This window comes from Jaculus jaculus, chromosome 17, assembly GCF_020740685.1.
Source record: "Jaculus jaculus isolate mJacJac1 chromosome 17, mJacJac1.mat.Y.cur, whole genome shotgun sequence".
NCBI lineage: Eukaryota > Metazoa > Chordata > Mammalia > Rodentia > Dipodidae > Jaculus > Jaculus jaculus.
In genome coordinates this window covers 28,902,906-28,914,724 of record NC_059118.1, presented here as the reverse complement: position 1 = coordinate 28,914,724, position 11,819 = coordinate 28,902,906, and the positions used below count along the sequence as shown (strand labels likewise).

At 46.4% G+C, this 11,819-nt stretch overlaps 1 protein-coding gene across 1 annotated transcript in view; it reads left to right on the top strand.

The window, feature by feature from the left end:
• The first annotated feature begins 10,266 nt into the window (after positions 1-10,266).
• Dzip1l (DAZ interacting zinc finger protein 1 like) overlaps positions 10,267-11,819 on the top strand; it is a 64,042-nt gene continuing 62,489 nt past the window's right edge. The window contains exon 1 of the mRNA XM_004664356.2: positions 10,267-10,413. The gene's annotated coding sequence lies outside the window, so the exon portion shown is untranslated. The remainder of the gene's footprint in view (positions 10,414-11,819) is intronic.

Genomic DNA, 11,819 nt, shown 5'->3' with positions numbered 1-11,819 from the left:
AGGGAACAACTGTTTATAGCATCAATTTGAATGAGGTTCAGTATGGCAACATTTGAAAAGCTGAGAAGGAGTCATCTTCATATTTTTGTGTCCCTAAATGTCCAATAATTTCTAGGAGAAATAACTATGAGGATTTAATCCCAGTTTAAGTATGTTCTCACTTGCTGAATTCTAAGTCTCAACTATTGTATAACCTTCCAAAGTAGTTCTATCTGCTGATTTCTACTCTCTTGATAGATTACACCAAAATGACTCCCCAAGTTGAGAACAACTTGGAACAAACTGTTGAAAACCTAGACTGATGACTGGCATCTCATGTTGGTATATTTAAAATTCTCACTTGAATCTTGAATTTCTTCAACATCAGGTGATAATGTGCCTTCAGGAGTAAAGCAAAAAAGGGGGACTTTCAAAGTACTCCTTTCAATTTCCTTTGTAATGTCCTTCTAAGTGCTGTTTCTGATCATATCTCATGTGGTATTCCAGAAGAGTATCAGTCATACTACATTTCTAAGTCATTGAGGAAACTGGTCTTAAGCTCTTTTAGATTCCAAATGTATACAAATGAAGTCACTTTAATCCTATAAATACTTCTTAATTTATTGTTAAAAAGTTGTGCTGTGGGCTGGAGAGATGGTTTAGCGGTTAGGCGCTTGCCTGTGAAGCCTAAGGACCCCGGTTCGAGGCTCGGTTCCCCAGGTCCCATGTTAGCCAGACGCACAAGGGGGCGCACGCGTCTGGAGTTCGTTTGCAGAGGCTGGAGGCCCTGGCGCGCCCATTCTCTCTCTCTCCCTCTATCTGTCTTTCTCTCTGTGTCTGTCGCTCTCAAATAAATAAATAATTTTAAAATTAAAAAAAAAAAAGTTGTGCTGTTAACCCTTTTATGGGGCAACAAGCTTTGTGAAAAGTACAAAACTTTTGGTTGAATGTAATATTGAGAGTGCTTTTGACATAGTTCACTGGTTTATCATGGGCAAGGCTAGAATCCATGAACCAAGCTGCAAAGATCTGAAGTTAAATAAGGTGGAAAGATTTGGAGAAACGAAAGAAATTCTTTCCTGTCTAATGTATACTCTTCAGATTAATGCATTCTTTGTATCAAGCCTTCGAAACTGTTAAATAAAGGATTTAAACAAGCATTTAAACTTCATTACACAGAAGAAGAATGTAAGAGCCAAAGGAAGGATAGGACTCCTTAAAACGTGCTCCTCCAGACACAAAATGTCCTGGATATCCATGACCTCACAGTGCCTGACACTACCTACACAAGACCATCATAAGAGGAGGAAAAGATGATGACATCAAAATAAGAGAGAGATTGATTGAGAGGGGGAGAAGATGGAGAATAGAGTTTTAAAGGGGAAAGCGGGAGGGAGGACATTACCATGGGTCATTGTTTATAATCATGGAAATAGTCAATAATAATAATAATAAAAAAAAAACCATGAATACAACTCTGTGTTGTATTTCAGGGGCCTCAATGCCCAGCCTGGAACTCGAGGTTCCTCCAGGGCCTTGCCACTCTCCAGGTACTCCAGGTACCTGTGCTGTTGCAGCAAAACCCTCATCCTCACAATTGTCCCCAATGATGTTTGAGAGATTTCAAGCATGCCTCTTACCACAGTAGCTTGAGGAGCATACATGGAAGTCTTTGTAGTCCATTCAGGTCATTTTCTGCCTTATCCCAGTCTCCTTGCATGACATGATTTCAGAATCTGGTAGCGGAAGGATGTTCTGGATGACATCCTGACTCTTGCATGAGGAGATCACCAGTCTGGTTGAGCCCTAGGCCATTGCGCTGCTGTCCATCAGCCTAATGACATCCTCATGGGGCTGCTAGACCTCTTCTTCTTCTTGAGGCTGCTGCCCAAGTTGGGGGGCTTGGCCAGGGTGGCGGTGACTATGGAGGAGGTCCACTGGGGACCCTCATTATTGACACTCAGGCTGTTGCTACTGTTGAGGGCTGCAGAGGGGGTGGTGGGAGGGAGGCAGTCCCACCATCACCACCACCACCACCACAGAGGAGGAGAAGGAGGAGGAGGAAGGAGGAGGCCAAGGTGAGGGCCACAAGGAGGGGCCTCCCCTGCTCATGGGGTGCTCAGTACGGCTGGGTTCTCGCTGGTGCAGAGGAGGGGAGGAACCCTGGTTGTGCTGGTGGTGACAGAGACGCTCAGTGCAAGGTCTGCCTGCTCTTTGTTGCCTTGAAATTTTTATGTAATCTAACCTGCCTTAAAATTTTATGTAAGCTATTTATCCTGGTATTTTAAATTTATTTTTATTTATTTATGGGGGGGGAGGGAGAGAATGGGCACACCAGAGCCTCAAGCCTCTGCAAATGAGGTCCAGATGCATGCACCACCTTGTGCATTTGGCATATGTGGGTCCTGGGGAATCCAAGCTGGGTCCTTGGGCTTCACAGGCAAGCCCCTTAACTACTACGCCATCTCTCCAGCCCGCCTTTCTATTTTTCCAGAAAAGAGCTTTTTCCTCAGAAAGCAGGTATCTTTTGTAAGGGCAAAACTTCCTTCAAAGTAATCTTTTCAGGGAAGGGGCTGAATGTAGGATCTCTTTTTAAGGCACAGGTTTCCTTCAGGTCTAGCCAACTCCATACATGTGAAGGTGCATGCTTTTCATTGAAATATTTTCAGGTTTTTCAAGGGAAACCAGTGAACCAGATCTTAATGCGAACTCTCCCTCTGACCATAGGCCTATCTCTGCATCAGTGAGGTGCAAGCTCTAGAAGACACCTTTGATCTAAAAGCACCTCAAGGACTGTTAGTAACCAGCATCCCAACCCTGGAGACCTCAGCTGCCAGGGCTTCCCTGCAGGAGTGTGGGATGGGATCTGGCATCTCAGCTATGATGCCAGCAGCTGGCAGCAGAGGATGTGCTCTTGGGGACTGCCCAGGCATGTTGTACTGTTTCTTGACACAACCCTGTGTCAGGTATAGGAAGAGGAACACCTGTGACAGGGGATGAGCTGGCCCAAGAGCAGGAGTCTTGTCCTGTACTGAGGAGTGGGAGAGGGACTACAGGGCAAGATGGAAACTGCAGATATTGAAAATTCATCCTCTTGCCTTCTACACAACAGGCATAGCCCAGTGACAGGGTGGCAGGAATGTCTCCTGGTCCAGCCATCTAGGGCCAGTTTTCCTTCATCTTTACCTAGGTATGGACTAAGCATGGTCCCCATTGATGCTGCCCCATGTTTTGTGTGCTGTGACAGGGAAGGTTACGGTTGCCTAGTGCTTTTTTTTAAAAAAATTATTTATTTATTTATTTGAGAGTGACAGACACAGAGAGAAAGACAGATAGAGGGAGAGAGAGAGAATGGGCACGCCAGGGCTTCCAGCCTCTGCAAACGAACTCCAGACGTGTGCGCCCCCTTGTGCATCTGGCTAATGTGGGACCTGGGGAACCGAGCCTCAAACTGGGGTCCTTAGGCTTCACAGGCAAGCGCCTAACCGCTAAGCCATCTCTCCAGCCCTGCCTAGTGCTTTTGATGTAAGACCAAGAAAAGACCTTGACACATGATAGACACTCAAGATATTCCTGCACTGAATGCTGAATGAAGTGAGGTCCAGTGAGGGCAAGACGTGAGTCCCGTGTATAAGAGGTCTTGCTCAGCTCAGCATGGGAGCTTTAGCTTTTGGCCAAAACAAATCTGAGCGCATGTCAAGTCTGCTTTGTCGAAGGAGGGCACCCCATTTGTGCATGGGGAAACTGAGGCTGGTGAAAATCACACACATAAACACATATGTAGGGATCCCCCCCAATAGGAGCTACTTTCTGTAAAGTTTAGGGATTATAATAAGACAGCAGAGAACAAAATATCCAAAAATTTTCACAGTATGAACTCAGAAAGACACATCACAGGTTCCCTAGGAACTGGGCTAAGCTGAAAGATATTGTAGGTAATTTGGTGCTCATTAAAAACCTTGCAAGAAGTTTATTTTTCTCATTTTATAGCTAAGAAAACTGGAGGTTAGGAGGTCAAGTGACTTTCCCAGGATTACCTAGTTTGGGAAGGAGGAATATAGATGTGTTTCTGACCCCAAAGCCTGTATACTGCTCCCAGCAGTGAAAAGGGGACCCTTACTAGATGAGAGGAAGAACAGACTGTCTCAGCGGGGGAGGTGGCTTACAGATGTGCTTACTTGGTTCTGATCCCTGCTCCATTTTTTGAGTACGTTCCCTTATATTTAAAAACCAGTTGGGAGGGCATGGTGGTGCACACCTTAAATCCTAGCACTCAGGTGGCAGAGGTAGGAGGATCGCCATGAGTTCAAGGCTGCCCTGAGACTACATAGCGAATTCCAGGTCAGCCTGGGCTAGAGTGAAACCCTACCTCAAAAAGCCAAAAATAAATGGGGGTGAAACATAATTTTGTTGTTTTAATCATTTCTGAGAATATAATTGGCTGACATGAAGTATTCAGAGTGTTCTGTAAACATCAGTATTGTCCATCTCTGGAAGTTTTGTGCTATTCCTGAACAGAAATTCTGTACCCATTAGACAGTAATTCCCTTGTCCCTTTCCCCATGGTCTCTGGCAACCACAATACTTTCTGTCTTTATGAACTTAACTGTATTTATGGGCCTGGTAAGTGGAAGCACACAGTGTTTTTCCTTTTTTGACTAGCTTATTTTACTGAGCATACATGTTAGCTATCTGTCACCATGATAAATACCTGAGATAATCAACTTGTAAGAGAAAAAGCTTAAGGCTTATAGTTCTATAGAACAGTTTTAATGGGGCCACAGTTTTTTGATTGGCCCCATTGTTTGGGCCTCATGGCAACTCATCATGGCAGGGCCATGTGTTGGACAAAAACCTCTCACCTCATGGCAGGAAGGCATAAGACAGAAAAACAAGGATTTTAGGGTCTCATTGTCACCTTCAACGGCATACTGTTAATGATAGGCCCCACCTCTTTTTTTAAAAAATTTTTTATTTATTTGAGAGCGACAGACACAGAGAGAAAGACAGATAGAGGGAGAGAGAGAGAATGGGCGCGCCAGGGCTTCCAGCCTCTGCAAACGAACTCCAGACGTGTGCACCCCCTTGTGCATCTGGCTAACGTGGGACCTGGGGAACTGAGCCTCGAACCGGGGTCCTTAGGCTTCACAGGCAAGCGCTTAACCGCTAAGCCATCTCTCCAGCCCAGACCCCACCTCTTAAAGGTCCTGCTAACTTCCAATTAGTGCCAGCTCAGGACTAAGCCTTCACCACAAGGACCTTTGGGGGATATTTAGCAGCATTGTACTTTTATTTGTCCTGAATGTTTATGTCCCCACAAAGAGGAGTTGAAATCATAACCTCTCCCTTGGCCATGACAGCTCAAGGAATGAGAACTTTGGGAGATGATTAGGCCATGAGGGTGAACCCCTCATGACTGCATTTAATCCCCTCATGAAAAACTCTGTAGAGAGCTACTATGATGGTTAACCTCTGGTTACCAACTTGATAGGATTTAGAATCACCATGGAATCAAGTCTCTTGGCATTTCTAGATCAGTATCCACTCTAACTGTGAACCATACCACTCCATGAGCTGGGATCCTGAACTGATTTACACAGGAGAAGGCAACTGAGCCACAGCATTCAGTACTCTCTGCTTCCTCGCTGCTCGTGTGAAGAGGTGAGCCAGTTCCCCACTCCTGTCATGCTTTCCCTGCTGTGTTGGACTTCCCTTTAAACTGTAAGTGGAAAAGAAACCCTTTTCTTCCTTAAGGTGCTTCTGGTTGGCTTTTCAGCAATGAGAAAGAAACTGATACATGAAATTGGCAATAAGAATGGGCTCACTGCTGTGATAAACCTGACCATATAGTTTTCAGTCTTTAGGAACTGTTTATGGGAGGAATGTAGAAGGATTTTAGGAGTTTGGACTAGAGAAACCTTATAAGGATGTAAGCAGAAATTAATGTACCATTCTAATGGGAGTTTGAAAGATAAGAAGACCAAGAGAAGTGTGGACAGTGATGGCTCAATTCATGATGAGTTTGCAGAAGGGAATATGGATTCTATCCGGAATTGAGATATTTGCCATTCATGTAATATTCTGGCAGAGAAATGGCTGCAATCTGCTTGTGTCTACAGAACTTGAGTTAAATTGAATTTAAAAAGTCATGGGCTGGGTCTGGAGAGATGGCTCAGAGGTTTAGTTGCTTGCTTGTAAAGCCTAAAGGCCTGGGTTTGATTGCCCAGTACCCATGTAAAGCCAGATGCACAGAGTGTCACATGCATCTGGAGTTCATTTGCAATGGCAGGATCCTGGGGCACCTCTTCTCTTTCTCTCTTTCTGTATGCCTTTCTCTGCTTGCAAATAAATAATATGTATGTATGTATATATGTATGTATGTATGTATGTATGTTATGGGTCAATGTGTTTGGTGGAAGAAATTCCAAAGCAAGAAAAATTGAATCTGTGGGATGGATTCTTGTTGATACTCTGATTCAGATCTACAATAAAGGCAAAATACAGAGTAGAAAGAGATGAAAAATTTAAAATTTGGCACAGAAATGTAAGCAAGTTTCAAGTCACAAGACCAGAGGTTGTAGTTGCTTCAGCAACAATTGTTAAAGAGGTGACTATGATTAAAGATAAGCCACCTCAGGCTGGAGAGAAAGCTTAGTGGTTAAGCACTTGCCTGTGAAGCCTAAGGACCCCGGTTCGAGGCTTGATTCCCCAGGACCCATGTTAGCCAGATGAACAAGGGGGTGCATGCATCTGGAGTTCGTTTGCAGTGGCTAGAAGCCCTGGCGCACCCATTCTCTCTCTCTCTGCCTCTTTCTCTCTTTGTCTGTTGCTCTCAAATAAATAAATAAAAACAAAAACGAACAAAAAAAGATAAGCCAACTCTCCTTCACTGGGACAATAGGAAGGATGGCCAATAGAAGGGAAGGAAAGACTCGACCCATGAAAGGCTCTAGCTAGCAAGAATGCAAATTCTTTAAAAATAAAATGGCCTGAAGAATGCTGAAGGAGGCCTGGAGATGGCTTAGTGGTTAAGATGCTTGCCTGCAAAGTCTAAGGACCCCAGTTTGATTCTCCAGTACCCATGAAAGCCAGATGCATCTGGAGTTTGTTTGCATGGCTAGAGGCCCTGATGCATCCATTCTCTCTCTCTCACTGCCTTTTTATCTCTCTTTCAAATAAATTATCTATCTATCTACACACACACACACACACACACACACACACACACACAGTTAATAAAGAATGCTGAAGGAAATCTCTGCCCCAAGCTCAATATATAGACACTGCTACAGCTTTTCCATGGCTTCCAGGCCTCATCTCAATCTGACAACAGAACTTGGCAACATTGCCCATGTAGTACTGGTTTTAGAAGAATGAATGATGCAAGACTGAGGAAATCATGGAGTATTGCACAAGTTTCAGAAAGCTGATGAGGCTAAGCAAAGTGAGGCAGAGCCGTAGTCCCTGCAGGGAGTTGTAGTTATCTTCTCATTGCTGGGACAAAACATCTAACCAAAAGCAGCTGATGGGAGGAAAGTTTTTATTTTGGCTTATAGATTCAGGGGGAAGCCTTATGATGACAAGGAAAAGCAAGGCATAAGCAGAGGCTGGACATCACCTCTGCCACAGCAAGTGAAAAACAGCAGCAAGAGAGTGAGTTGAACTCTAGCAAGGGATAGATGGCTACACCACCCCTCAGCCTGCTCCCAGTGGCACACCTACTCCAGAAACGCCCCACCTCCCAAATTGCCATCTTTTGTACTGACAAGACAGTCAGAACACATGAGGTTAAGGGAGGCATCTGATTTAAACCACCGCATAAGGACTCTACATGAAGCTGTGAAGGTTGCCATGGAGTCTTCAGGATATTGTAGACCAGGACTATGGGACATCTGTCCAGAAAGGCTGTGGGCTGTGGACAGATCTGGCCATGAGAGAGGCTATAGGCAGCACAGCTGAAGAGACAAATCTACCCAAGCCTATTCTTATCACTGGGAGTCCAGATACTGGACATGGAGCTCTAGAATTTGGTGTTTGATCTGCTGGGTTTTGGTCTTGCTTCGGTTTGATCATTCCTTGCCATGTACCCATTTTCCCTTTGGATTAGGAATGTTTACTTTGTGCCAATGCATGACAGAATTAAATAATTTGTATTTTATATTATTTTATTCATTTATTTGAGCGGGGGGAGGGGGGAGGAAGAAAGAGAAAATGCGCACACCAGGGCCTCCAGCCACTGCAAATGAACTCCAGATGCTTGTTCCACCGTGAGCATCTGGCTTACATGGGTCCTGGGGAATTGATCCTGGGTCCTTTGGCTTTGCAGGCAAGCACCTTAATCACTAAGCTATCTCTCCAGCTCTGTATTTGGATTTTACAGTACTTATAGTTAAGAGTCTTTTTGAGTCTCAGATAAGGCATTAGAATTTTGATCAGTGTTGGAGCTATTAAAGACTATGGGGGGGCTGGAGAGATGGCTTAGCGGTTAAGCGCTTGCCTGTGAAGCCTAAGGACGCCGGTTCAAGGCCCGGTTCCCCAGGTCCCACGTTAGCCAGATGCACAAGGGGGCGCACGTGTCTGGAGTTCGTTTGCAGTGGCTGGAAGCCCTGGCGCGCCCATTCTCTCTCTCTCCCTCTATCTGTCTTTCTCTCTATGTCTGTCGCTCTCAAAAAAAAAAAAAAAAAAAAGACTATGGGGACTTCTAAAGGTTTACTGAATGCGTTCTGCATTATGAGAAGGCGATGGGCTGATGGACAAGGGGTGGTGGGCTATGGCTTCAAAGTGTTATATTTGAGTGTCAAGTTACAAGGGGTGGGCTTGTGATGGTTAATCTTTGGTTGTCAATTTGACAGGATTTAGAATCACCATGGAAACAATCTCTTGGTATGTCTGTTGGGGATTTTCTAGATCAGAAGCCACCCTGATTGTGGATGGTGCTGTTCCATGGGCTGGGATCTTGGCCTTTTACTGTGTAGCAATCGTCATCACACTCTGCTTCCTCCCTGCTGACGTAATGACTTGAGTGTGCTTCCCTGTCCTGTCATGGTTTTTCTATCACATTGAACTGGAAACTGTAAGCTGAAAATAACTCCTTTCTTTCTTTAAGTTGCTTCTGGTATTTTGTCCCAGCAATGATACAGCTGTCTAAATTCTTTCACTCCTCCACATGTGGACACAGTAGTCTATCAAACAGCACATAGTTTCTCTGCAGACACTGCATCTGCTGGTACCCTGATCTTGGACTTGTTAGCTTCCTGAAGAATGAGCAATGAATTTCTGTCCAGTCTATAGTCTGAATGGACTAAGTCAATTTTCAAGGTCCATTCATGTTATAACATATGTCAAAAGAATAGCTTTTCTTTATAAGGATGAATGATACTCCACTGTATGTACTTACCACATTTTGTTTATCCAACTGTCGTGGTACCTTGATTTGTTTCCATATTTTGGATATTGTGAATAATATTATTTTACAAACAAGTGCCTTTCATTGCTGAGCTATCTGCCCAACCCCTGAGTAATGCTATTTTTAACGAGTGTACAAGTATCTGTTTTTTTTTTTTGGGGGGGGGAATCTTGCTTTCAATTACTTTGGATATAAACCTAACGTGGAATTGATGGATCATCTGGTTATCCTCTTTACATTTTTTGAGGAACTACCATTCTGTTTTCCACAACGGCTGTAGCATTTTGTATTCCTACCAGCAATGCACAGAGCTTCCCGTTTTCCAAAGGTTCTGCCCATTCTTGCCAATGCTTATTCCCTGTGCTCTGTCTCGCCCAAGACGCAGAGCTTGGCCTACTGAGGCTATGAGGTTAAGAAAGGCCTGAAGACACAACGAAACTAAAGTTTGCAGAATTCCGAGTCTCAGCACAGTACGGAGCCCCATGCGAAGGGTCCAGGTCAAAACTCCGGAAGTTCTTTTTGGTCTGGGGCCGGCGTGCAGCTGCCTGTTGAGGGTGTGGACGAGCTGCGGCTGTCCCAATTTGTAGCGGGACAAAGGCAGGGAAGTGAGGGAGTGAGGAGCAGGCCCAGCCGCTCCAGCAAGGCCAGGGAACTTGGATGCAGGATTTTCTTAACGGATTCAACGCGGCATTCCCTCCTTCCCTCCGCCTCTTAAGGAGCTAAAAATAGCTGTCCCAGGGGCGATGGGGAGGGGCTCCGCCTCTGCTGCGGCGGGAGTGGGAGGTCCCCGAGACCCCAGGGCTGGAGCTGATGGCATAGGACGCTCTCTCGAGCCCCGCCCCGCGGTGGGCAGCGCTGGGGCGGCCCCGGGCGAGCCTGGACCTGGCGCCCAGCGCGCAGCCTCCGTGGGGATGGGGGAAGCAGCATCCCTGGCTGTTGGCGGCTGGGGTTCCCGGAACTGCCTCGTGCGCTGTCTAGAGGATGATGGATGGAGGATGGAGTGAGTCTGCAGGACTTACGCTGATGGGGTGAGTGGAGAGGTGGCACCCTAGGACCTCTTCCCACTGTCCCTGCCACCGGGGGGCCCCTTCCCCCCCACAGTGGAGCACCCTGCTTCCTGGGAAAACTATGCCAGGAATTCAGCCCGGGAGGCGCGGGCGGGGAGCGCTGCTCCAGGAGGGGCCATGTGGGCGCAGGTTAAACATTACTAACCGCGCTCACCACGCTGCGGAGGGGTCAGCGAGCCTGGGGACCCGACCGCCTGCCACCCCTGCCTCGCGACCCCAGCTCCCCGCACCCGCCGGCCCGCCCGTCACCACGGATTGTTCTGGTCGGAGATACGCTGGAGGGAAGAACTCTCTCGCAAGGGTGATGGATGCGCAGAATAGGAATGATTGACCCCCCCACGATTTGGCTTCCCTGGGAGGTTGGCCCTGGGATGATTGAAGGTGTGCGTTCTGGAGGTAAACGGGGATCTTTTCGGTCTTGAGATCATTGTTAGACAAACTGTATTTGCTTCTCTAGTTTCTTGGTCTTCCAGCCTGCGCTGAAGTGTAGCAATAGGTAGCAACAGTGACTCTGACGCGCTGTGGCTGTGCTTGAAAGTCCAGGGCAGACTGCTTGGGGGCGGAGCAAGAGCGAAGGCCCGCAGGGTTCGAGGACTGGGCCTGGATAGAGACTACCTTCATAAACATCTTTTAGGGGCTTAGGGACCATTGCTTCCCCCCCTCCCTTTCTCTGGGAATTCAAGATCAAAGAGGCCTGGTGAGTGTGAGATGTTCTGACTTGCCTCCCCCCACCCCCTGCAATCTGGAGACTGGGTGAAATGGTCTCTCTCAGCGAGGTCCTTAACACCTCCCCCACATCCTTGGTAAAATTAAGGACTGACAAGCAAGAACAACCTAGCTTAGAGAAGGTTTGTCTTCCGGTCTGGGTCTGTGTGCTTGTCTGAGTCTGGAGACAGCTCCCTCCTGTAAAAAATAGCTCTGGATACATCCAGGATGGGAAATTGGCGCTCTATGGTTGTTTGACTCAGGTTAGTAGTTGAAACCATTTGTGTAACAGCTGTGGGCTCTGCCACGGAGCTGGACTTTTGTCAGAAGATTTGTTGCTCTACTCAAAACTGTCAAAGTGTGGAAGGGGATAACTTAATGGGAATGTCCTTGTGGCCACCTTGCAGTGGTCAGAAAGTTGTCACCTGCCTTCCACAGGCCTGTGACCTCATGAGCCACCTGGCCCAACCTCTGACGATGGAGGAGCACTATTAAGAAGCAGTACGTCCTTAATGGAAAAGAAAACTAGTAGAGTGTAAGGCAGTTTTCTTCTAGATGTGGAAACTTTTTTGAGTATTTAAAATTTTTTTTCATGTTTATATGTGTAGTATGTGTGGTGTGTTGTGTGTGGGGCGCATGCGTGTGCTTGTGCCCCTCATGTG